General features: G+C 41.1%; 1 long non-coding RNA gene across 4 annotated transcripts in view; it reads left to right on the top strand.

The window, feature by feature from the left end:
• Positions 1–25733, top strand: part of LOC118090440 (uncharacterized) — a 285250-nt gene that overhangs the window by 161446 nt on the left and 98071 nt on the right. For all 4 annotated transcript variants that reach the window (XR_004693255.2, XR_004693253.2, XR_004693254.2 and 1 more), the window contains one exon: positions 5862–5965. This is a non-coding gene — a long non-coding RNA (uncharacterized LOC118090440). The remainder of the gene's footprint in view (positions 1–5861; positions 5966–25733) is intronic.

The following is a 25733-nucleotide window of genomic DNA, read 5'->3' as shown; positions in this document are numbered from 1 at the left end:
GCTGCCAAGTTATCCCTTATTTTAAGGGATTTTCCCTTATGCTGAATAGGCTTCCTCGCGAGAAAAGGGAAAACTTGGCAGCTATGCTTGTCACCTGCTTTGTTTGCTCTCTCACTCCTAACCAATAAAAAATGACACAAACCAGCAACCTCTTTCAGCTTCACCAGTATCTTTCCACTTAAAGCTCTGCTAATTATGCAGATCCTGCTAACAATCCAGGAGCGACCCCCCCCCCCATGGCTAGACAATCAAAGATCCAGCAGCAAAGTAAACATAGAACATAAAGAAAGAACTGGAAAACAGTGGGCATGCACAGAAAAGCTCGTACCAATGACAAACTTAGTTGGTCTCTAAGGTGTTGCTGGAAGGAAATTGTTTTTATTTTGTTTTGACTATGTCAGACCAACATGGCTACCTACCTGTAACTAGAAATTCTTTCTTCCCTCATACTCACCCCTGCCTGGGAGGGGGAAAACGAGGGGGAAGAGTTTTTATTTTTATTTTCTGGTGGTGTTTATATTGTTGGTTCCCCCTAAATAGCTTTCATCCATATTAAAAAAGGAAGGGTTTTTTAAATAAATAAATAAATAATAATAAGACTATCTTTTTGCTAGCTTGCCCTCCCTCCCGCCCTTTGATAAAAAGGGAGATATTGATGGGACGAGAGCTTGGGGTGGGTGGGTGGGCTTCTGGGGGTGGTGGTGGAGAGGAGAATACTTAGCTGGCTGCCTTCTGCTGAAATGTGAGGTTGGGTACTATGTGAGAATGATGGGGAGTGTTGTTGTTTTTGTACGAAGGGCAAGCGAATGCATGTCTACTCACAAACAAGCCCTACTGAATTCAATGAAGCTCACTCCCGGAAAGTAAAAGTAAGTTTAGTTGAACTCAGTGGGGCTTATGCATGCACAGATTCCGCTTAGACCTCTGAGTCGGGGAGCAGATACAACTTGGCTAATCTTAAATTAGCTGAAAATATTTAAAACTTATTATATGGAAATATTATAATTTTTATTAAATCTACTACTTCCTTACATATTAAGGCCCTCCACTGCTGCAAGCCCTCTGCTTCTGTGGGGAAGTGCAGCCCACCCTCTGCCACCACTGGGAGGTATGGTAGGACCCTCTGCGGCCACAGGGACACCTGGCAAGGCCCTCTGCTGCTGTGGGGAAGCGTGGTGCACCCTCCGCCACTGCAGGGAGGTACAGTGGGACCCTCTGCCACCCAGCACAGCAAAGCCCTCTGCCACTGCAGATATATACCATGATATATTGTGATATTGTGATGTTTAGCTAGTAATATATCATGATGTTGTAAACCAGATATTGCCCAGCCCTAGAGAGCGGGACCTCTAATTGGCTTGGAACTGATTGTGGAAGCAGTCTTCATTTAAAATCATAATATTAAGGGAGATTGGTTGGAAGTGGTTAATTTCAAATGACTTGTTTTACTCGTGCAAGTTATCACATGATGTTGCGGTGATAAAGTGAATAATGCAGGCATGTGAATTTTAACTAAGCCACATTGGTAGAAGGTGAAACACAAGTGTCTGAGAAAACAGAGCAACAAAATCCTTTGTGTTTAGGATATATATATATATATATATATATATATATATATATATATATATATGTTGTCTAGGAGCCAAGGAAGCATAGTGTGATTATCAAATTCAAAGATGGATTTCTATGTGTTTCTGTATATCAGCAAACATTGGTGATGCCATCTATAATGAACCATATTACAAATCTTTTGGAATGGATTACCACATTTTAGAAGCATTACAGTCTGAACAATCTTTCTATGAAATCACATCATTGTTCTTCACAGTAGTTCACCAAAATGTTAAGAAGCAAAGAAAATAGGAAATGTAAAATGTATGTCGGGAAAGCTTTTAAATTAGATTCCTTTGAAAAGTAATGGAGACCTTTGTGTTATCAAACTCAATGCACCTCTGAACAAAGGGGGGGGGGCAATCAGATATGCCAGAAGATAAACAGAAATGTCTTAATAACTTAAAAGGTTCCCACAAGGTTTTGTTTTTAGAGATATATATATATTTAGGGTCCTATGTTTAGACTAGTTTGTAAAACACGGCAGGTTTTCATACAACTTTTTCAACAAAACTCAACTAAGCTGCAAGTCGATGTTTTGAAGTGTAATTGAAACTAATTAGTATGTTCTTTTGTTCAGCAAAGACATACATTGCAAATTAGGGGACAATATTTAAATCAGTCCCCTCTATTCAGCTGAAAGAAACCATGGGCAGGTCTGGGGATTCAGTAGTGATGTTGTATACCTTGGAGACCACATGTCCCAGCATGCTCAGCAGTACTTTAAGCAGAAAGCTCTCTGGGACATATGATTCCCAGTGGTATGATGTCTCTACTGAGTACTTGAAAATGATAGATCTCAAGGCTAGAAAGGGTACCGTTCAAACATTTAAGTCATTAGGGAAGAATAGAAGCCTTGATAAAAGACTACCTGGTGCCACAACCAGGTAGATTTTGGGCGAGGGAATTGAGGGAGGAGGTTCACGAGGGTGTAGGAGCTGTTGAGTTTGGGGAGGTAGCAATATCAAAAGCAACACGATGGCCAGAATCAATTACAATGCGAAAAACTTTATGGAATGATTCAAAACATCAACACTAACAAATTGAAGTCTCTGAAAGTCCTTAAATGAATCACGGTGCCAGACTTTACCCACCGGAGAACAAGCTGTGAAGCTTTGAATAATCAGCAAATGTCCAATTCTGATGTCCAACTCTGAACTCTGCTGAACAGTGAATTTCCAGACCCTTGTTCTCCGCCGGGTAAAGTCTGGGACCGTGATTCATTTAAGGACTTTCAGAGATTTCAGTTTGTTAGTTTTGATGTTTTGAATCATTCCATAAAGTTTTTCACATTGTAATTGTTTCTGACCATCGTGTTGCTTTTGATATTGCTGACTCATATTGTGCAACACAGGGGTTTGTGAGTTTGAGGAGGTGGCAGGGTGAGAGTTTTAGGCCTCAGCATATTTATGAGCACAATGAAGTTTCTGAATTTAAAATTTGGCTTAGAAATATAAGATGTTTTCTGATTTTTATTTTATTTTATTTTTATTTTGAAATAACCAAACCAAATTCCAGATAGAGCTGAGTGACATCTATCTTCCACTGCACAGGAATAGGCATTGCTGCAGAATGAAACAGTTGGTCCACATAATGCATTAGTATCAGTATATGACATGAAGTAAAACAGTTGTTACATCTGCTAAACCCCTTGGGTCTCATTAGGCAGAGAAATGTGTTCTAAGCCGGTGAATATATTACTTTTCTCTCTCCTCTCCCGCCCAGCCAATTCAAATGATACATTTGAATTATTAACCCTTCTTCCAATGAGATCATAATCATTTCTTTGTTTCACATAACCACTATAAGGTCTTGATTTTATTTTTATATTAGGACAAAATGTCCAAGCCTGACTTTCAAGTTCAACAGAAGTTGAACTCCAGTTTCAAGATTTCATAATCTATCTGATTCAATGACATTTTCGACAGTTCTGTTTCTATCACATGAATCATATAATCATAGAACTGGAAGAGTCCCTGAATGTCATCTGGTCCAACTCCCTGCAATGGAGGAATCTCAACTAATGTATCCATGGCAGGTGGCCACCCAACCTCTGCATCCTTGTCTGTGTAATAAGCTTGAGAGCATTGCCTCAATATTTTGCTTTCCAACTTTCTTTATAGATGTTTTCGATTGTCTTTTTTAAACAAACAAGCAAACAAAGAAACAAAACTCAGAGTCTGACCTTCCTGCTCAGTAATGGGGTGGAGGGAGGGAATGAGCTTGAAAATGAACTAGGAATCATTTAAATGTCTACCCCAAAATGAAATTAGTTTACCCTTAGTTCACATATTAATTATGGGAATTACTTTCAATGTGTAATTCAGTGAACTTTGTTCAGCCAAACTAGTTCGTTCCAAGTACCAAGACTGATAGATGGATGGAAAAAACCAACCCATTTTAAATCTTTTATATCAGTTTTAAAATTCCTTTCTTGATTGCTACCTTTTTTGGGGGGGGGTTGGACACACTGGTGCCCAATTTCAGGTTCAAGTTCAGGACACGTTTGATGATTGATGATGGCACTATACTTATTTATGATTTTTCTGTAATAGGTAAAGGAGAAAAATGATTAAAGGCTGCTTTTCTTCCAAAGTATGAGTGGTTCATTTATGTAGCTTATCTAAGACTTCATTCAATAGTATCAAAATAACAGTTATACTGTTGTCCTTGTAAAAAATGCAATCCATTTAACAGTACAGTCCCTCACATATCCACACAAGCAAACCCCATTGAATTCAATATATCTTATATATTCCCAGAAGAATGAGTATGTGATTGCTGCCTACATATAATTGACTGAATAATCTTTTAAAAGACATATGATTCATCAATTACGTTTATTTAATCAACTGCTCTCTCTCTCTCTCTTGTGTGTATGTGATTTGCATTCAATTTCATCAGCATATTTTTTTTAGCATTTTGATTTAACAGCAAAATTTACCCTCTAAGCACCTATGTATAAATACACAAACAGCAAGCGTCATGCTTGATTGCTAGCCATATGGCTGCCAGCTTTTTAATGCAGAGGCATCTGCATTCTTAGACAAATGAGAGCATCTTGCAAACATAATTTGCCAAGTTTATTTCCTCTTCATCCTCTTTTTTCCACTTTCTAGCAATCATCATGGTTTTTTGTGTTTGGGAGTTTCAGAACAATGTTTCTTAGACAAAAAGAGGCATATGGGAATAAATATATATATATATTTTAGAATTAACTTTTTTATTCAATTTCTTCAAGTATAAGAGAAGAACAAACTGTCACTGTGATCAAAGGATTCAAAACCAGCAAACTTAAACAAACAAAAAAATTACTACTCAACAAATATCGACTTGATTAGTTCTTCTAAGTCCTTAGCTTAGCCAAGCAACAAAGTTTGAAAAAAGGCATTCTGTCTTGAATTTTTACCTAGATTGGGTAAAGGTAAAGGTAAAGGGACCCCTGACCATTAGGTCCAGTCGACTCTGGGGTTGCACGCTCATCTCGCATTATTGGCCAAGGGAGCCGGCGTACAGCTTCCAGGTCATGTGGCCAGCATGGCAAAGCCGCTTCTGGAGAACCAGAGCAGCACATGGAAACGCTGTTTACCTTCCCGCTGTAGCGGTTCCTATTTATCTGCTTGCATTTTGACGTGCTTTCGAACTGCTAGGTTGGCAGGAGCTGGGACCAAGCAACGGGAGCTCACCCCGTCACAGGGATTCGAACCGCCGACCTTGTGGTCAGCAAGCCCTAGGCTCAGTGGTTTAACCACAGCGCCACCTGGGTCCCTAGATTGGGTAAAAGCACCCAAATCTGTATAATCATATTTGCATCAATCCAGCAAGAGCAATCAATGTGTAGAAAGAGACTTTCTTTTTAATGGAAGTTATGAGGGAAATGCCTGCATCCGTTGGGATATACCATACTCTGGAGGAGAGGGAAGGCTGGATACTGAAGGTCATTTCTGTTAACTTGCAATAGAAATGATTACTGTAGCACAAACTCTGATACTTGTACATGCACAATGGGAAAAGAGGAGCCTTGCAGCCTGGAGAAAAAAAGGCTCATGAACATCTCCAAACATGAAGCCATCTTGTGCCCTGCTCTTCTTGAATAAAAAATTCACCACCAGAATAATAATAAAAAAGAGACTTTTTATCTACTGATAACTTTTTAGCATTATCAAATCCTACTCAAGGCTGTGCTAAAATTACTTTTTTCCCCTGAGAAAATTTATGAGATTTGTCTTTTTTCTCACTCCTTCCCCTAGAAAAAGAAAGACAATCTGCAGACTTTTCTCCTTAAGATGCAGTAGTGAAGTGAATGGGGGTCAACAGAATGAAGATGAATCCCACTACAATGGGGACAATACGGGTAAGTCATTTGTGTGTCAAGGCCCCACACATCCCCCCATTTGATGAATAAGACACGTGGACACCAGTCTTTCAGGTTAATGGCTAATAAAGGCCACAACTTTATTGGTTACAGAATGTGAGTGATATTGGCTTAGGCATTGAACCCGAACTGACTATATCTGACTCCTGCCCACCATACAGGTAGTCTCACAAGGGCTAACCACTAGTAGGGGGAGCCCTGTTGATGTACATCAACTCGGATCTCCCCTCAGGGTCACCAGGGAGGTCGTGCCATGGCCCTAGCCTCTACCCGGGCTTCGGACAGGAACCACGACTCCTGAATTCCTTTAACGGAATACCCTTAAAGGGGGAGGGGCAGGTGATGGCCACAACCTCCCCTCTCATCAACCAAGCTTTTCCAATGCCTAACCGCCAAACCTTACAAAGTTGTGAAGATTTGCTACGAGGTAGGTGAAAAACCAAGTGGCTGGTGCCAATCTGCCAAGTGGAAAAATTCCTACCAGACCCCTTCAACAGGCAACCAACCGAAGTCCATAGCAAGGTAAAGGTGTTGAATGCAAGAAGAAAGGGCAGGGGGGTGGGAGATCCATGGAAGCAGGAAGCCAAGGGAGAGCTCTCGGCTGTGTGGCCACTTAAATGCGGCAAACCACGCCACGCCCCCAGCCAGCCAGAAAGCAGCTTTGCAGGACTGAGGATCGGAGAGTCTGATTCTTCTATGTGCATTACTACCACATGTGGTTTGTCCAGTTATCACTAGTGAAGTTGCCAAAGTTCATAATCCTTTGTTTGGATTTGAAAACAAGCATTGGCCCATAATAGCTGTCTGAAAGCAAGCATTACAAATGCCCAAATAGCTTTCCTGGTTCCTATATTAATCTACCTCTTTCCCCATAAAGAACTGGAACAGCAGCAGGATACATGGCTGAGATGGATATGTTTCTATATGATTATTACATTTTTTATAGGGGCTTTATATTGTCTGTTGCCCTACACTATGGTGTTTAAGTTGGCTTTAAGTTAATTCAGCTCTGCATTTGCAGCAGAATGTAAACAATTTCATCTGCGTGAATATAGTTGAAAAATATGAATATCTCAAAATGGGAACTCCTGCTTGCTTGAAATGAAACTCCACCACCCACCTGTCCACTTGTGCACCATCATACATTTGTGGCTATAAAATAATGCAATAATCTCACATTATAAACACTGCAAGAGACAGATCCCAAGAATCAATCCCCATATGCTGTGTTTGTTCATGTTGACTAATGATACAATTAATTGGATAACTGCTTTGAATCTTCATAATTCAGCAACCTCTCTCTTTGGGCTCAATCTAAATGTTTCATCAATACATAGATCAATTCAGCATTTTTGTAACCCTGTCTTCCGATCTGAACTGCAATGAAAGTAATAGCAAGGATTTAACTCAGAAGCACTTTCCTGGAACAAACAACAAAAGTTTTGATTTGTCCATAAAAAGACAAAGTGCCAAATCGTTAAACTGTTGTGTAACCTTGAACCAAAGTTACACTTCCTGTGTTATTTATTTAATTGCATATTTGTGGTGCATTGATCTGTCAAACGTGTTATAACCTTGCTGAATTTTCAGCTGCTGCTCCCCCTTACTATTGTCCGTTGCCAGGATCTGTTTCTATTTTGTTTAGTTGGAACAAACTACATAAGGAGCAGTCTTTCCTGGGCTGCACCATTTCAAGTTGGAAGTAAGAAATTATATACTTGGATGCTCTTCCGTATAATGGACTCCCTGCACATAGAAAACTGGCATGTTGGGAGAAAGCCTGGGCTAGAACTCTGACACGATGCTACTGTTTCATGTGCCTAGTATAGTGTGTTGCTCTTGTTTTTAACGTGGGGGAGTCTTCCATTCATCATGAAATTTTCCTTGTTAGGTTAAAATTGTACAGGCCACACCACATCTTGTGCACAGGTTTTGTCTAATAGTTATATTCTTTAAATTAAAAATCATGAGTTGCATCAGATGTTGTTCAATTCCAAGATAGCTACTTGTTCTGGCTTCTGGAAAGGAAGGGAAGAATAGATTTTCACCAATTCCCCCGTTTCTGTGCTGCTCCCCCAAACCTTTGCGGAAGATTCAATGGCGCAAATGTTTAAAGAGGGAAGGGGAATGGAGCCAGAATCACCTTTTCCCATTGATACAGATGCCTCCAATGGCCCAAAGAGCTTTTTGTGAATGGAGCTGTGGCTATGTGTGTTTTTACGTGTGTTGTGGAGGACATTGAATGCAGATAGGGTCCAGGTTTAAATTAGGAAACTCTCAGGTTGTGTTTAACTCACCAGAGTCCACAGAACCAAAGAGTTCAGATAACTTTGTGCACACTAGAAAATTCCAAGAACACTTTTCAGGGCAGCCATATCTCTACAGATATTTAGAGATATCTGTTTAGGGAAGTTTTTAATGTTTGATGTTTTATCGTGTTTTTAATATTCTGTTGGGAGCTGCCCTGAGTGGCTGGGGAAACCCAGCCAGATGGGCAGGGTATGTATTAATTAATTAATTAATTAATTAATTAATTGTGCTGGGTTCTTTGTTTCATCCTGACACTGCAACAATGATGTATAGACTGTGGAAGAGAACAGGATGTCTGCAAGGAGGACAGATCTATATTCACTTTTTCTAATAAACATCAGGCTGGAAACTGGAGTTCCTGGAGTAATATGGGGTCCTGCTCTCAGTGAGATGATTCTGGAAGAAGTGACTAAGCATTTCAGTGTTTGGCTTTGGGTACTCAGATGTGCCCACACTTTTATTGTAGTTCTGTAAACATATTAAATGCAGATTAGCTGGTATGCGATAACAGGATATTTGGAAGAGGAGAAGCAACAGCACACAATATATTTCTTAAAACTGCAAAATATATTGTGGAAATTTATTTTTAGTGAGGTGTGTAAGCATGTGGGTGTTGAAGTGATAACATCACACATTGCCAGAATAGGAAAGGTGACCTAGAAAACCAAAGCGTAAGGGTTGAATTAAACAGCCAATAATAAACAATGGGAACAAGTGTCAAAGATTAAGTTAATCTTCCAAAAGTGTTTGTGGGTGTTAAATTTAGTAGGTTTTGTAATTACCTTTAAGCTCTCATGATGTAATAAATATTGGTGCTAAAATTAATGAGAGTGCTGAATATATAAGTGATGCAATTAATAGACTGTTTCCTCCCTGTTTGACCTGCAATTCTTCATTTTATTTATTGTATGCCATTTAATATGTATAACAGGTGGACATGCGTGGTGCTAGAAATGGCAAGATGGAAACAATTTTCAGCAACAATTAAGATGTGTGCTCTATGAAGTGGGATTAAATTACACAGGTTGTGGGTGCTGCAGACTGGGCCAGGGAAGCCATATGATGTCAGGGGTGGGAGCAGAGCTATATCCCTTCTACTTGTTTCAAAATAATACAGAAAGTCCAAGTGGTGTAGTGGTTAGATTGTTGGGCTAGGACCTCAGAGACCATGGTTCTAATCCCCACTCAACCATGGATCTCACTGGGTGACTTTGAACTCTTATCCCAAACACACATATTTGAAGGAGGTTCCACATGAGTAAAGACATCTAAAAAAAGAAAAAGAAAGAAGAGTATTTCTAGAATCAGGCTCTAAATGGTCAGCACTATAACTCTTGGATGGGTTATTGCACCGATTTTTTTTTTGGTTTTGTCATAGAAGTTGTCTGTAGAGTAGCATGTTTTTGAAATCACCTCAGAAGGAATCTATGCAGTCCTTCATGTCAAGGTATCAGTTGCAGAATGTTTCAGGAATGACAGCGACATGAGAAATTGTAGCTGGCAGCTGTTCTTTGTAAGGAATTGAATACATTCACCCCCAAACATTGTAATCATATTTTGTAAAACCAGATTCTCCTTCAAAATAGCCCACATCCGCTCATATTCATGCTTTCATTTTCCCCCTGAACTTTATTTGAATTGCACACTCCATGAAAACATCTCAACTTGAGAACAACATGATTTAATATATTTAATTCTTTCTAACTGCTTAATTGTTTCGAACACTGTTTTTTAATACAATTATAAATGCAATTTCAGGCAATGTATTTATATATTGCCCAGTCCTACTGGCCATGCCACCAGAGCATAGATTTTTATTTGTTTTGTTTTAAATCAAAACTGGGCTAGCTGCTTTTTGCAATTGGGGAGGGGACCCGAAAAGCTGTGAGCAGGGACTGGGAAATTTGAAGGCTGGTTTTCCTTAGTTTAGACCTCAGTTGTTGTTCTCATGATTATTCCAGGAAATATGTGGCTAGGAGGTCAAACCACTGCTATGAGCACCCCATATGACAGTAAGTGACAGTAAGAGCTGTTCGACAGTGGAATTTGCTGCCAAGAAGTGTGGTGGAGTCTCCTTCTTTGGAGGTCTTTAAGCAGAGGCTTGACAGCCATATGTCAAGAATGCTTTGATGGTGTTTCCTGCTTGGCAGGGGGTTGGGCTGGATGGCCCTTGTGGTCTCTTCCAACTCAATGATTCTATGATATAATTGTTTGAAATGGCAACAGCGGGGGGGGGGAATCCACCTCATTTAATCAATATGTTTTGTCAGAAATCTGCCCTATGAAATCACCACATAGTCCACCCCTCGGTTTTGCTGGAATGTGTAGTTCCATGAAGAATGGGGTGGCGGAGTGGTGTGGAATTTCAGTTCACTTCAATTTAAGCCATTTTAGCGGACATTTATTCAAAAATACACACTTTGCATGCAATTCTGCCTAATGCACACACCACCTCCCTTAACATATGCATATTGGTACACTTTTTTTTTTTTTTGCTGGAGAACAGCATGGAAAAATTCAGAACTGTGTGAATTTTGTGTGAAGATAGCTGTGTTTTAGCTCATGCATTGTTTCCAGAACTTCCCATTAGGTAAAGGTAAAGGTAAAGGGACCCCTGACCATTAGGTCCCGTCTTGACCAACTCTGGGGTTGCGGCGCTCATCTCGAGTTATTAGCCGAGGGAGCCGGCGTACAGCTTCCAGAACATGTGGCTAGCATGACTAAGCCGCTTCTGGCAAACCAGAGCAGCCCACGGAAACACCGTTTACCTTTCTGCTTGGAGCATTACCTATTTATCTACTTGTGCTTTGACGTGCTTTCGAACTGCTAGGTGGGCAGGAGCTGGGACCGAACAACGGGAACTCACCCCTTCATGGGGAATTGAACTGCCAACCATCTTCTGCGTCCCACCCATTAGGTTCCCATTAAGTGCAAACCAATCTTAGTCACAAGCTATGCAAGCCCACTGTAAATTTTAAATTAGTCCGTTCAAAGGACTAGCTTTTAAATGAGGACTATTTCTGCCCAATTCATTGCATACATTTCAGAAACAGACTATGAAAAAAAAAAGTCTGAGTGACAGTTCTTGTGCTGTACATTAGGTTACAATGACCCTTCATGGGCTGAATCTGCAAAACTTTCAATAACACCAAGTGATGCTGTCAACCCACTAAAATCTCAAAGAGCATTGCATAGTATTAGGAACGGACTCTCCAGCAGGCAAAAAAGGGGAAGCTTCTGCAGTATCCATTCAGCAGGATGACAAAGTTAAAGCTTTAAAAGCATGTGAAGAAACTACATAGACAGATCAGTGACCTCACACTAGGAGAGATAAAGTGATAAGGAGATAAAACAGAGTGCCAGGAGCTAAAGGAACAAGGCACACCAGGTATAAAACCTTTTCTGAGAATAAAGTAATGTAAGAACACAAAAACGGCACCATGAAAACAAACCTGACCTTCCTTCTAACAGATATTAATAGCCCCTTGCACAATAAGAGACCTAATAGGACAATATTTGAGATAACTCAAGAGACAAACAAATTGTGTGAGGGGGAAAGGAGCATGATTCTTGTGGCTTCTCTTTGTCAGATTTGGGACAATATTATAGCCTTGGTTTTGATTTGTTCTGCCACCCGCAGTTTAATATGGAAATGGTTACAACGAGATCATCTTGTACTATACTTTGCAAGGCTATAGTTTGGACGTTGAATAGAAAATGTGCACAGACTCTGATCATTGTGTATTTTCACAAGATATCATCAAGCATGTGCACAAATGAACATGTAAATGGAATTTTGCATATTGTGCTAGGAAACACCCTCAACCTCTCAAAATGAAGAATGCATTTTATGTATGTTGTTCATATGCATATTCTCCATTTGGGCACAATGCACATCCGTGGCGAATGCATTTAATAATCAAGTCTTCAAACATCTCTTGATAGTCATGTACATTGACCAGACAAAGCACACCGAATCACCTTTTCATTGCGACCATGCCTGCACATTTTCCACATTGTGTTTGTGTGCACAATAGCTGAAACCTCTTCCTATTTACCAATAAACTTGCCCTCCCAGTCAAACTCCATTCACTCCCCAAAATATAACTCCAGTAGTTGAAAGAACAGGCAATATAAAGAGCCCCCAACTTGAAATGGATGTGAGTGCTGTGGAAAGATAAAACACATACAAAAATAGAGAAGCATTCCTCCAACTTTATAGTTACTTGTTTTTACATTTTATATACAACTTAGCACTGCTGTTTCTGAACGATCTGCAATAAAGTGACAACGATGATACAACAGAGATAAAATCAGTAAAATTAACCACAGCAACACAGAAAGTGCATTTTAGCTTACCCACAACCCAGTTCAGGGGCCCAGATTGCCTGTGAGGTTGACTCAGGCCGACCCAAGCCCAAATGAATTCAGGGAGTGGGGATAATATTGACTTAGAAGGGTTTTTAACAGAAATAAACATGCAATCTGGAAGTGGAGGGGAGGTGTTGACTTCCCCCTGCACACACACACCTGACCCCATTGCAGAGAGCAGGAGGGTCAATCCTGCTCGGTGCTGTTACTTTAATATTTATTTATTTATTTATTGGGTGGGTGTGTATCACCTTTCATTCAAGCAGCTCAAGGCTGCACACATGGTTCTGTTCCTCGTCATCTTCTCCTCACAAAGGCCCTAAGAGAGTTAGGATAGACTGAGAGGAAGTTGGTTTCCTAGGTCCTAGTCCAACACTCTAACCACAACACCACACTGCCTCAGGGAACACATTGGTGCAGCAGAGCCTTACAGCCAGCAGAAGTGAATCCTCTGATCACCAGCTACAGAGCGACGGAAGCAGTGCAGTGTGTTCCCTATGGGGCCATCACCAGCAAAGAACAACCCTGCAGGACTGAATCGTCTGCACACTGCTTTACATGTGGGAGTCTCTGTTCCCCAACCCTCTTACATTATCAGCAGCCTCCCCACATATGGAGAGCATTAGCCTGGGGACAACTGGACAGAGGACAGATCTCTGTGTTGAAGAAAAGGGTTACAGCTCTGTGAAGCAGTCACAGGGAATTCCTGGGTTGGATCTAGACTTGGTCGTGTTCCAAGCAGATAAATCAATGGGCCTTAGATTAGCTATGACTGGTTTAAATCCCAGTGATTTCAACCGGCCTCCTCTAGACATGACTGAGTTTTGTGTGCCTTTGTCTCAGAAACGTGCTACTTCCGATGTTATTTTAAAGAGGGCTGGTCTCAGAGTTGCTGAGCTCTCATAATTTTACCAAAAAATTATCAAAACTGCTGCCCTGCTCTGCTGGGAACGAGAGCCATTTCATTTCTCCTCTGCAGTATGCACTTAGAATTAACTTCATCCACAAGCAGGATTATGGGCTTATAAATAAAATATTAAATACTGTCAAATCAATAACCGGATCCCTGCAAAATGTGACTTTTTAAAACAGATACATTCATTAAACAGCTATTAATTTCAGAGGGCCCCAGGGTTTTTATGAAACATGCTCTGACAGCCTGGATACATAGAAAGCAGGTTCTGTAGCTTTCCTCACTCTCTTTTAGGCATAAGAAATTATTCTTTTAACAAGTCTGTTCCTTTGTCAGTTTATGAGGACTTCAGTGCCACTATTGAGCTGTAGTTCAGTAGCAGAATACATTCTTCATATTCCAAAAGTACAATCACTGGTCTCACCAGATAGTGTAGAAAAATACTCCTGTTGTTAGAAGATCCCCATTTTCCTCCTCAGACACACCACCTTGCCCCCACAACAGAGGGGGCCCAGGGTCGCATAACATCGGCACGGCCCACGGCATGTGAGCATGGCATTGGCGCACACCGTGGCATGCACAAATGATTTCAGCATACCCCACTTCCTCATAGAACGGGGGGCAGCCCCTTCATTGAATTTCTTTTGTGGGGGGAGCTGGGCCTCCACAGCCTTGCATAGAGGTGCTTATGGCTCTCCCAGTGTTATATTTCCAGAGTGGTTTAACAATCAATCCCTCTTAATAGGGATACCTGGGAAATGTAGGTCTGAGAGGCGAATAAGGGTCTCCTAACAACTCTTGGCACCTTTGACAAACAACAGGGATCCAGGTGGTGCTGTGGGTGAGCTCCCGTTGCTCGGTCCCAGCTCCTGCCCACCTAGCAGTTCGAAAGCACATCAAAGTGCAAGTAGATAAATAGGGACCGCTCCGGCGGGAAGGTAAACAGCGTTACCGTGCACTGCTCTGGTTCGCCAGAAGCATCTTTGTCATGCTGGCCACATGACCCAGAAGCTGTCTGCAGACAAACGCCAGCTCCCTCGGCCTATAGAGCGAGATGAGCGTCGCAACCCCAGAGTCGGACATGACTGGACCTGATGGTCAGGGGCCCCTTTACTTTTACCTTTAACAACTCTTGGCACCTTTGACAAACTACAGTTCCCAGAATTCTTTTTTGGGGGGAAACCATGACTGTCTAAAGTGGTAGCATAGTGCTTTAGATGTATAGTGTGAATGTGGCCCTTTAATAACCTTGCCACCGCATGTGCCTTCAAACCATACCCTGGGATGGGTAGCATTATTACCTGACTTATTTATCCTCCCCTTCCCCCGTTGCTGTTCTCTCTCCTATGTGATAAACCATAAACTTACCTGTTTCCACATACATAGTGAATTCTTGGCAGTGAGTCCCCACAACAAAATATCAGGTGATTGTGTCAGATCCTAGGGCAGGAGCCCCATAGAATGACAGCAAACAGGATCAGATGCAGAATGTTGAAGTCAGGTAGGCTAGAGGTCAAAGTTAAGTTGAAAGCTCAAGTTGGAAGAAGCTTAGGTTGGAAGAAACTGATGACCAGTTTCAGTGTGATTGCTCAGGGTTAGGGAAGATAGCAGCTGCAGGGACCTTTATAGCAACCAATCCTGTCCCATGACTTTCTAGGTTAGGAACTACAGTACTATCTGAAATTCCTTCTTCTAGCCAGCAGTTCCAGTGGTCCAAGACCCCCATGAGGGCTAGATGCTGTTTCTTTTTTTCCCCAACAAAAAGCATTTCTTAAATTAAGATCCTGAGTACATGCTAGAAAACCGTTTGCTTTCACCTTTTATTGCAGGAACCCATTAACTAGAAATCCTACCAAGGAGAAAACCAGACATATTTAATCCTATCATCAATTCCTTCCTTCAATTTCCACAAATACAAATGTTTAACTAGGATGCTATAGGTTAAGCTGATTGCATTGGCTGAAAGGACAGCTAAAAGAAAGACTATTGTTAGATAATAATAAGGGGAAAATACTTCCTGCCCTTAAGGAGCCTATTCATTTTTTCCCCTCCTTCTTATCTTACTGGCATTTTACACAGTCCCAATGCCAGGTGGAATCAAACTTGAATGTTTCATCTGAAGTAATTTAACTCCTGCGCAAAGGTTGACAAACAAAATTAAAACTGCATTATAAAAAATTCTTGGCATAGGAGCGAGCCACTTGAGTAAAAATCCAGAAGGGTGGAGAAACATATTAATTGAATCAATAATAATAATAATAATAATAATCACATTTGAGGAACTAATTCCTTTTTCATGATCACACATTATCTGTCTGCATTTTTTAAAGCTTTTAACTATTTTCTTCCTATTGGCTATAGGAGAAGAACAAAATTTCAGTGGTATAGCATCTTCCTTGCATGCAGAAGACCCCAGGTTCAACCACTGGTGTCTCCAGTTTGAGCTGGGAAAATTTCCTGCCTGAACTTCTGGAAAGCCACTGCCCATCAGAGTAGTCCATATTGAACCATATTGAACCAATGGTTACTCTTTAGACCCTGTGTGTGTGTGTGTGTGTGTGTGTGCGCGCGCGCGCGCACGTGTGCACATGTGTGCTTATATGGATTCCTACCCGCAGCCATCCCTGGATGGGCTTTCGGTTAACAGCCAGATGCATTGACTCATTGCATCCTTCATGCACACAATTCCTTTTAGGAGTGTATGTTGGGTCTATACACATGGTGGTCATGTATATGGTCTCAGATGCATACTTTATAACAGGACAAAGTAGCAATAAGGCCATCAAAAGTCTCCAGTGCCTCCTGAAATTGAGGGACAAGGTTCTCTTCCCCCATGTAGTTCCTAGGAGAACATGTGTGAATGCCTTTTCCAGGTGAAAGGCTGGAGATTTCTCCAAAACAATCTATTCTCTCTCTCTCTCTCTCTCTCTCTCTCTCTCTCTCTCTCTCTCTCTCTCTCTCTCTCTCTCATCTTTTAACCAGTACACCCATACTAACAGAGGGAACATTGCTCAGAACAGAGACTGTACACTAATATGATTATTGCAGAAGTTACTAGAGCTTAATGATTTAATAATCTTCCTTTTTGACTAGTTTGGTAGAGAGCTTTTCTGTGAGCAAGTAGTCAGGAAACTGACATTTACCAGTTTACAGGGATAACTAGAATTCCCATATATTTTAAGTTCACAATTAGCATCTTGTTATGCTTCAAAATAGTCCCTTCCGGCATAGCAGGACGGGAGGTTGGGGGCACCCACGAGCCCTTCACGGGCGGGGTGTGTGTGACTGTCATCCCCCCGGCCATTGGCTGTGCCCCGGGCGCAGCGCTCCCCAGCACATCCAATCTGGAGGTCCCGCCATTGGCTGTGCCCCGGGCACAGCGCTCCCCGGCGCATCCAATCTGGAGGTCCCGGGGGGACGTGGCTCACTGACTTAAGTGAGCGTGCGGCCGGGGCTCAGTCTCTTGGTTTCTGCCCCAGCCACTTCCTGCCCCCAGCTGCTTCGGTATTCTTTCTCTCTTCATAAAATCATGAATATCACCCTTTAGTTTTAGTGTGATGCCAGATTGGCAGGCGAACGTCCATTTATAAGACTGATTTTTGGTCCAAAAGTTTCACCTTCCCAGCAAAGTCACCTGACATAAATACTTCCCTGTCCCTACCCAATATCACAACCAGCAATATATTTCAAATCAGTTTGTGCTCAAAGCACTGATGTCCTTCCACGTTCTTCTTTTTTGTAGTAGTAGAATTTCTTTCCCAGAGTTTCTCTGGTGGCTTTGCATTTTTATGTTCAAAGGATGTCAGGAGTGGACTAGTTAGATACGCGTGTCCACAGGCTTCATGCTTCCTCTGTCAGACTAATGTCAACTTCTGATTATGAGTTTCTGCAGCTATTCCCATGTGGCCATTTAATCAAACTGGCACATAACCAGTGTTGTACAAAAGTTCAACAAGTCACTTTTGGAAGGTCAAAACTCAGTAGCAAACAGTTACTTGGAAACCATTGTGTTAAAAATAAAAACGTTTATGGAACAATATGGTATTCAAAGAATGTATTGTATGCACCTGAATGTAACCTGCAATTAAAAAAAAATGCTTTGCATAATTTAATGTGTGTGTGTGTGTGTGCGCGCATAAATTCTGATTTATGCATTTCACAAAATACTTCTTTTGTATGTAAGGTTAAACCCATAATTTGGTCACATTTTAGTAGCAAAATAGCTTTGCATTAAGGGAAATATGTCCTGCATCTTAAGAAGCAAAGAAAGTTAATTTAAAGGAAGGCAAGATCTGGAGACTAGAACTTGAGACAGCTGGGTCCAAGCTGAGCCAAGATGGGGGAGATACAATGAAGTTCTTTGAAATTCTACATTCTTTGAAATAACCCCAAGGCAGTCACCCTTGAGCTTGCTTGCTGTTCTCCTTTTGCACTGGGAATGACTAAGCATAGAAATTCTTGGTTCAATGACAGCAAGAGGGAATAAAATCAATAAAATCTATTGATTTTTCTGCAACTGTTAATAATTGCAAGGCAGTAAAATATGTGACTTCTAATCACTATAGTTTGTGCATTTTTTTCTATTTTCTGTTTTCATAAAATATGCATGGCTGCTCCAACTCTACAAACTGATGGAATGCAGTTCAAATAAGGACTTTGTGCCTATGCTTGCTTTGTGTATGTTTTTTGCACCTTATCAGGAAATAACCTTTTGAGTGGTTTGAACGGAAGCGGTCACTGCACAGCTGCAACATTGTCCTTTGTGCACAGGCCAGATAACTAAATTAATTTACCTACATAATGAGCATGTGCTTCCATCCTGAGGTTTGCGTAGTATTATCAGTGTAGTGTTATGCCCTTGTTTTACCATCAAAATAAGAAGCAGATGTTGAACTAGGGTGTAATTACCCTATTTACAAAATAGCTGATCTCCTTGAAATAGAAGTCATGTTGTGTCAAATTAATGATTGGGTTTGCCACAACTTGCCCTGTGTGGTTCATTACACTCTCAGTATTTTCTCCATAATTCAGCCAAATATTTACGGGACACAAAATAATAATGTAGAAAGAAAAGGATTTAATTTTGCCTGCCTATATGTATCTACAGATTCAAGGTCTACTACTTTGCCACTTGTGATCCCTCCAAATGGTCCTTAAGTTGATTTTTATAACATTGACTCTTATATAAACCATACAATAACAACAACAACAACAATAAAAAAACCAAAGGGGTAAAGACAATTTAATATGCCATTACAACCAATTATACTGCAATAATGAAAAGAAAAAGCCAGAACAAGAATGGGTAATAAAAATGAGAGGTAAAATGCATAATCTAGCTAGTTTTCTCAGAGACTCTCTGAAACAAAATGTGGTTAGCCATCTCAGCTGGGTTGGGGTGGTGCTTTTTGTTGTTGTTTAGTCATTTAGTCATGTCCGACTCTTCGTGACCCCATGAACCAGAGCACACCAGGCACTCCTGTCTTCCACTGCCTCCCACAGTTTGGACAAACTCATGTTAGCAGATTAAAGAACACTGTCCAAGCATCTTGTCCTCTGTTGTCCCCTTCTCCTTTTGCCCTCAATCTTTCCCAACATCAGGGTCTTTTCCACGGAGTCTTTTCTTCTCATGAGGTGGCCAAAGTATTGGAGCCTCAGCTTCAGGATCTGTCCTTCCAGTGAGCACTCAGGGCTGATTTCCTTAAGAATGGATAGGTTTGATCTTCTTGCAGTCCATGGGACTCTCAAGAGTCTCCTCCAGCACCACAATTCAAAAGCATCAATTATTTGGTGATCAGCCTTCTTTATGGTCCAGCTCTCACTTCCATACATCACTACTGGGAAAACCATAGCTTTAACTATACGGATTTTTGCTGGTGATGTCTCTGTTCTGCTCATTTCAGCTACATTATGTTGGAGCTGAATTGTAGTCCAAAGTCCTACTGTCATCGCAACGCAGAGCATTTGAACCCAGAGCACCTACCTACAGATGCTACTGTGTGTCTCTGCATGATTTGCGGTTCTGCCCTTGCTTCCTTACCACCAGTCTCTGCTACAGGTAATTCTGCCATGTCTCTGCATCAGATAGAGATTGATGGAATGTTCCTGATATACAGGGATGCAGCACAATGACCCCTTCTCAGAATCAACTATTTTCAGAGTTGTGTCTCTGCAGGAGTCACCGCCTCTTTCTGGTCAGAGGCAATGGTCAGAACAGTGACAGATGGAGACACATTGGGCTAAGCCAGGTGTGGGAGCCTTTGCTCCCCCAGATGTTTCTGATCTACAACACCCATCAGCCCCAGCAAATCTGCCTGATGTTCAAGGAGGATGGGAGTTTAGCAACATCTGGAGAACAAAAGGTTCCCCATACCTGGGCTAGACTTTTCTGAAAGCAGTTAACTCTTACCATGCTATTAAATTCATGTATATCAAATTTGGGGAAAACACTGGGATCATAGCAGAAGGACAAAAGTAATAAGAGCTAGGAACCATCTTACTTGAGCTCCAGTGCTCGGCTTAGTTTGCAACAGAAAGAAGTTTGACCAAATTCCCTTGGATAGGCAAATAGTGCAATACCTATTTGTATTTTGGGGAATGAGGAAAGACCCTCCAATAGAGCAAGTTCCCACATGACTTTATTGGCTTCAGGAATAAGAGACAATGAGGTATCACAGAATAATGTGATCATTTGATTATTCAGTGGTTCGTGACTCTCATAAAAATTTGAGAACTAACATGACTAAAAGGCATTGTTGGCATTCAGGCATAAGGCCAAACTTATAGATTGGTTGTAAGAGCAGTTCAGCAATGGAAACAAGTATATAAATGGTGAGCTCTTCCATGTTGAAGGTCTTCTAACAGAAGCTAGGCAGCCCTCTGCTGGGGGTGCTCTTGTTCAACTGAACAAGAGGTTGGGTTGCATGGCCTACAAGGCTCCCTCCAACTCTATGATTCAAACCATGATTTGCCATTACTTGCAGAAGAAAATGCCAAGGAAAGCTGATACTCAGGCTTGCACACTCTCTATCCCCTTTCTATCCCCCCTGCCCTGACATGCAAAGATTTCTATTCTCGAGTCCCTGGGTTTTGGCAAGTTGCATTCACTGTGGTTTACTCAAACCATGTGTGTGAGGGAGAAGTTGTGTTTATCCTCAGAGGTGGATGGTTTTGCTTGCCTGTTATGTGTGTGTGTGTGTGTGTACAGACAAACACATCTACATACGCTGATTCTAATTTTAGAAAACTACAAAGCTATCTCCTTGAACTCTGTTCTTTGCTTAAAGGATCCCACCCCTGGATCAAAAGGTAGAGTTTAATTAATTTTATATTGTTGAATGTACCTGGAGATGGTGGTCAATGAATATTTCTCAAACTTCTCCAGGGTAGATATTCCCCAACAGGTAAAACAGCCAAAAGTATTCCTTCTTTTTAGTTCAAATAACAGCTAGACCCCCTAATTCAAATAATATTATTTTATCTCTTCCTGGCTATTCATAGGAAAAGGTAATGCTGAGTTTTTAATAATCCCCCACTACACACATACAACTTTCCCACAACTGTTTCAGTGTAACACTCCTCAGGTATCAATCTTTGAAGCTAACAGATATACCTGCTATCCAGATATTATAAATCATTTTTTTAAAAAAATCCTCCCTGATCAAAAGACCTTTTAAATCTTTTAACATTTCCGTAATAAGCATGTCTTGACTTCCTGTGATGACCTCCAGTGCTGCTTCCTTTCCATTAATGGTTCTCTCTTTATTTCCAACAGTTTCCAAGGGTTTATTTTATTTTATTTTATTTTTGCTTTTTGTAATGAATCAAAATGGGCTTTTAATCATCTTCGGTCCTTTTTGTTGTTGTTTTTCCCTGTGGATGTGAGATAGGAAGGGTATAAAGGTAAGGTGACTCAACGAGAATGTCTTAGAATGGATATGTTCACTTTACCCTATTAAAAATGACAGAGAAATGACAACACAGCTCCTTTTTCCATCCTGTATCAAGGATGACTAAAGTGCAGATTGTAGATTCAGCTTACTTTCTTTAAATGCCCTACTAGAAATTCAAAAGTCTACTTATTTACTTGAGATTTACTCTAGACCAGGGCTGAGGAACCACAAGCCTGGGAGCTGAATGCAACTGGATGTCCTTGAATTGTGATGAAGAAGAGTTTGGATTTGATACCCTGCTTTATCAGTACCCGAAGGAGTCTCAAAGCGCCTAACATTCTTCTTTCCCTTCCTCCCCCACAACAAACACTCTGTGAGGTTAATGAGGCTGAGAGACTTCAAAGAAGTATGACTAGCCCAAGGTCACCCAGCAGCTGCATGTGGAGGAGCGGAGACGTGAAGCCCGTCCCCCAGATTACGTATCTACCGCTCTTAACCACTACACCTCACTGGCTCTGAGTTTGAGAAATATTCATATTCATTGACCACCATCTCCAGGTAAATACTTCATGCTTTCCTGGATGAAGGATACAGAGATCTGTGTGGAATTTGGGTATACGCATAACCTCCTTATTGAATATAGGTTAGAGTCATAGCTGTTGCTCTGCCCACTTTTTCCTCTGGCCCTGCCCACCCAGAAGATTGCTCATGAGCAGGCATCCCCAAACTTCGGGCCTCCAGATGTTTTTGCCTACAATTCCCATCATCCCTGGCCACTGGTCCTGTTAGCTAGGGATCATGGGAGTTGTAGGCAAAAACATCTGGAGGGCTGCAGTTTGGGGATGCCTGCTCATGAGGGAAACATAACCCTTGGGCTCAAAACCGTTCCTCCATCCATGATCCCAGCCAAGGGTGACAAAGCTGTAGCCCTCCAGATTTCAGTGGACTCCAACTCCCATCAGTCCCAGCTAGCATGACCAATTGTCAGGGATGGCAAGAGTTGGAGCATGACAACATATGGAGGGCCACAAGTCAGCCATCTTAAAAAATATTTGAAATTGAGTTCTGGTTAAAGCATGACTGGTTCCAACTCATCCTTTCCTAGAGACTCAATTTGAGTTCAAACATCTTTCAAAACTAAATCATTAAACATATTTGTATCCCACCCATATCCCAAAGCACCAAACATCACTAACCCTTGAACTGGCATGTTGCAGCACTCAGAAGGTGAGGTTTCAAACTTGATTCACCAAGGTCGAGTATAAAGCTCTGGTAGTTCAAGCAAGCCAACTGAGACAACTTGTTACTCTTTCTTCAGCTGCAGAATTGCTGTCCGTTGTCCTGACCTTCTGCAGAAGTACTGTCCATGGTCCTGAACCTCTTTTTTCTGTGCAGGGACCTGATCTTACTCCAGAGCTAAGCTGGTTTAGTCCAGGCATAGGTAAACTCCGGCCCTCCAGATGTTTGGGGCTACAATTCCCATCATCCCTCACCATTGGTCCCTCCAAACCTCTGGAGGGCTAGAGTTTGCCTATGCCTGGTTTAGTCAGTCCTGATCTGCTTCCGTTGTCTTTTTTTTTTTTTTTGAGCTATCACCTCTTCCTGGTGACAGAGATCACTCAGGATCAGGTTAGAAGTGGGAACCAGGTGCATCACTGACTCCCTCCACATACCTAGGGCTTCTGACAGTACTATAATGTACCAAGTGTTGTGCAAGCTAGTGGCCTAAAACAAAATATTGGGAGGCTAATTTATCTATACACTGCAGAGGACAAAACCTGCATTATCTCTGCACTACACAGAGGACAAAATCTAATGCTATACAAATTTTGATATTTTTTTTTAAAAAAATAACTCATAGGGCACTGCAATAACTTTGGCAAAGACAACAAATGCTTACTCAAGAAAAAATACTACTGGGCTGTAAGGCAGGGTTTAGATGAGAGCTCATTCATGTGACAACAACACACATGAAAGGTGGCAATGAAGTGGGATACAAGGAGACATCAGATCATCCATTTTGTAGCAGGTCGGCATTACCAGAGGAAAGAGGAGGCAACCCAGGGCTGCTGCTTTTTTGCAGCAGCTGCATCTCACATAATTACATCTCATTCCACCATTAGCTAAATCCCTGTATTTTGAAAATTGAAAGATGAGTGCTGGTTCTGATGAAGCCAAAATGACACCATGCAGTCACAGGAAAGAAAAAGCAGCAAGTTTGAGAGAATGCTGAGGCTGCAGAAGAAAGGAAGGAGGGAAGGGAAGGAAGGAAGGAAGGAAGACAGATGTGATTTTCTGGCTGGAACCTAGAGCAGGAGTACTCCACACTGTCAAGTTCAAGGTTTTTTCATTGATATACAAAGCCCTGAACAACTTCACGATATTTAAGAACCACCAGAGCTCTCATATCCCACCTCAATCACTGATAACATTTGGAGGAACACTTTTGGTTTCTCCGGTGCATTTTGTGTTGTTGGACCAAAGCTATGGATTACTCTTCCATCAGAGATTTGGCAGCCTGCCTCATTTTCTTGTCACTTCAAAACATTATTATTATTATTATTATTATTATTATTATTATTATTATTATTATTATTATTTTATGGTGACAGGTCTATGAAGTTGTTTAAAAGTTGCTTCTTGAGCAGCCAATAATTTTAATGATTGTTTTGAATTGCTTATAACACCCCCATGTTTTTATATTGTTGTATTCCTGAAACTATATATATATATATATATATATATATATATATATATATATATATATATACACACACACACACACACACACACACACACACACACACACACACACACAATTCTGTGGCAGACGACTCTTCTTTAGTTCAGTTAGTTTCTTATGAACAAATGATGGCTTCCCTCTTCCAGAAAATTATCAGGCCTTTACTGTATCAGCGAAGGAACGTGATCTGTTTTTATGCTACTCTGGGGTGTCCCCCCCTTCCTCTTCTCAACTTTACAGATTTGGTATGGGAAGATTGCAAGTTACAGCTTCTGATCAGCAATGGATAAAAGGGGGGGAATTCATCTGCTAGGGACTATTATTTCTGAAAGATTACAGCAGAAGAATAACAAGTTGGCTGATTGTAATTCACCTTCTTCTGAGATTCAAATTAGCAAATACATGCTGAATGTGATTTATTCTCTGTTTCTTCCTTGACTAACTGCATTTCATAATTAAGGCGCATTTCATAATTAAAGCCAAAGGAGGCAAGGCATGATCATGCAAAGAATGTATAGCAGGGTAGTCACCCTTCTCTGAAATAATCCTAAAACTGAATAAAGGTGGTTTTCTACCACCCCAAATATTGGGCTTTGCATTCTAACAGTTACATGCTCATCCCTCCATCTCTATGTAATGCTACTGTATTTGGTGTCTATTGACTTTTTAAAACCAAGTATACAACATAAAATTATTCTTTTTTGCTGACAGGATTGCTACCCAATGCATGCGTACCTGAGAGTAGGCTTCACTGAACATGTTGGGGCTAATTTAAGTAAAAAATGAAAAGGTTGCACAATAAGGGTGCCTCCAGACTGTCATTCTTTTGTGAGAGGGATTCAAGTTCATATTTTAGGTTTCTGCAATTAAAGTGCTCTGCTACCCTACCACAACAAACCCACTTCTGTGGTTTGGAAACCAGCTGGAAATGCATCAAAAAGCATGGAATGACTGACTGACTGATAGGAATAAATGCAAAGACCCCGCAAGCAAATCAGGGTGAATAATAAATACTGGAAAGACTGAAACAAACTTCCATGTAAGTTTTGTGCAAGGAAATCAAAATGGATGCTGAATAAACAGGTTATATGGAGGAGCCCTAAGATCTTAATGTCTGGCTGCTTTATGAGACTGGGGTCCAGGGCAGTTAGAGTTTGGGGTTTTTCAGTGGTGGCCTTGTTCCTCTGGAACTCCATTCCCAGGAAGGCACACCTGGATAACTTACTCATTGTTTTAGACAAGTTGTGAAGTCCAGATCTTTGGGCTATTGAGGGCAGAGTAACTGTGTTGTGTTTTTATAATGACATTATGCATTGGAATAATGTTGTACAGTATTGGTTTTATTGACTACCGTCATTCATGTCTTGGTGACCTCTAGCACAAATTATTGTCAAACTCTCTAAGGAGGACTGCTCATGATGAAGATAGTTCAGGAATTCCAATTAGCACAGAATGTCAGTCCTTGTGTGGTGCATTTATTACTAAGGATGGGCAAAAATGGCACACACCCCTTCAGTT

Source organism: Zootoca vivipara, chromosome 8, assembly GCF_963506605.1.
Source record: "Zootoca vivipara chromosome 8, rZooViv1.1, whole genome shotgun sequence".
Taxonomy (NCBI): domain Eukaryota; kingdom Metazoa; phylum Chordata; class Lepidosauria; order Squamata; family Lacertidae; genus Zootoca; species Zootoca vivipara.
This window is presented reverse-complemented; position numbering and strand designations above follow the sequence as displayed.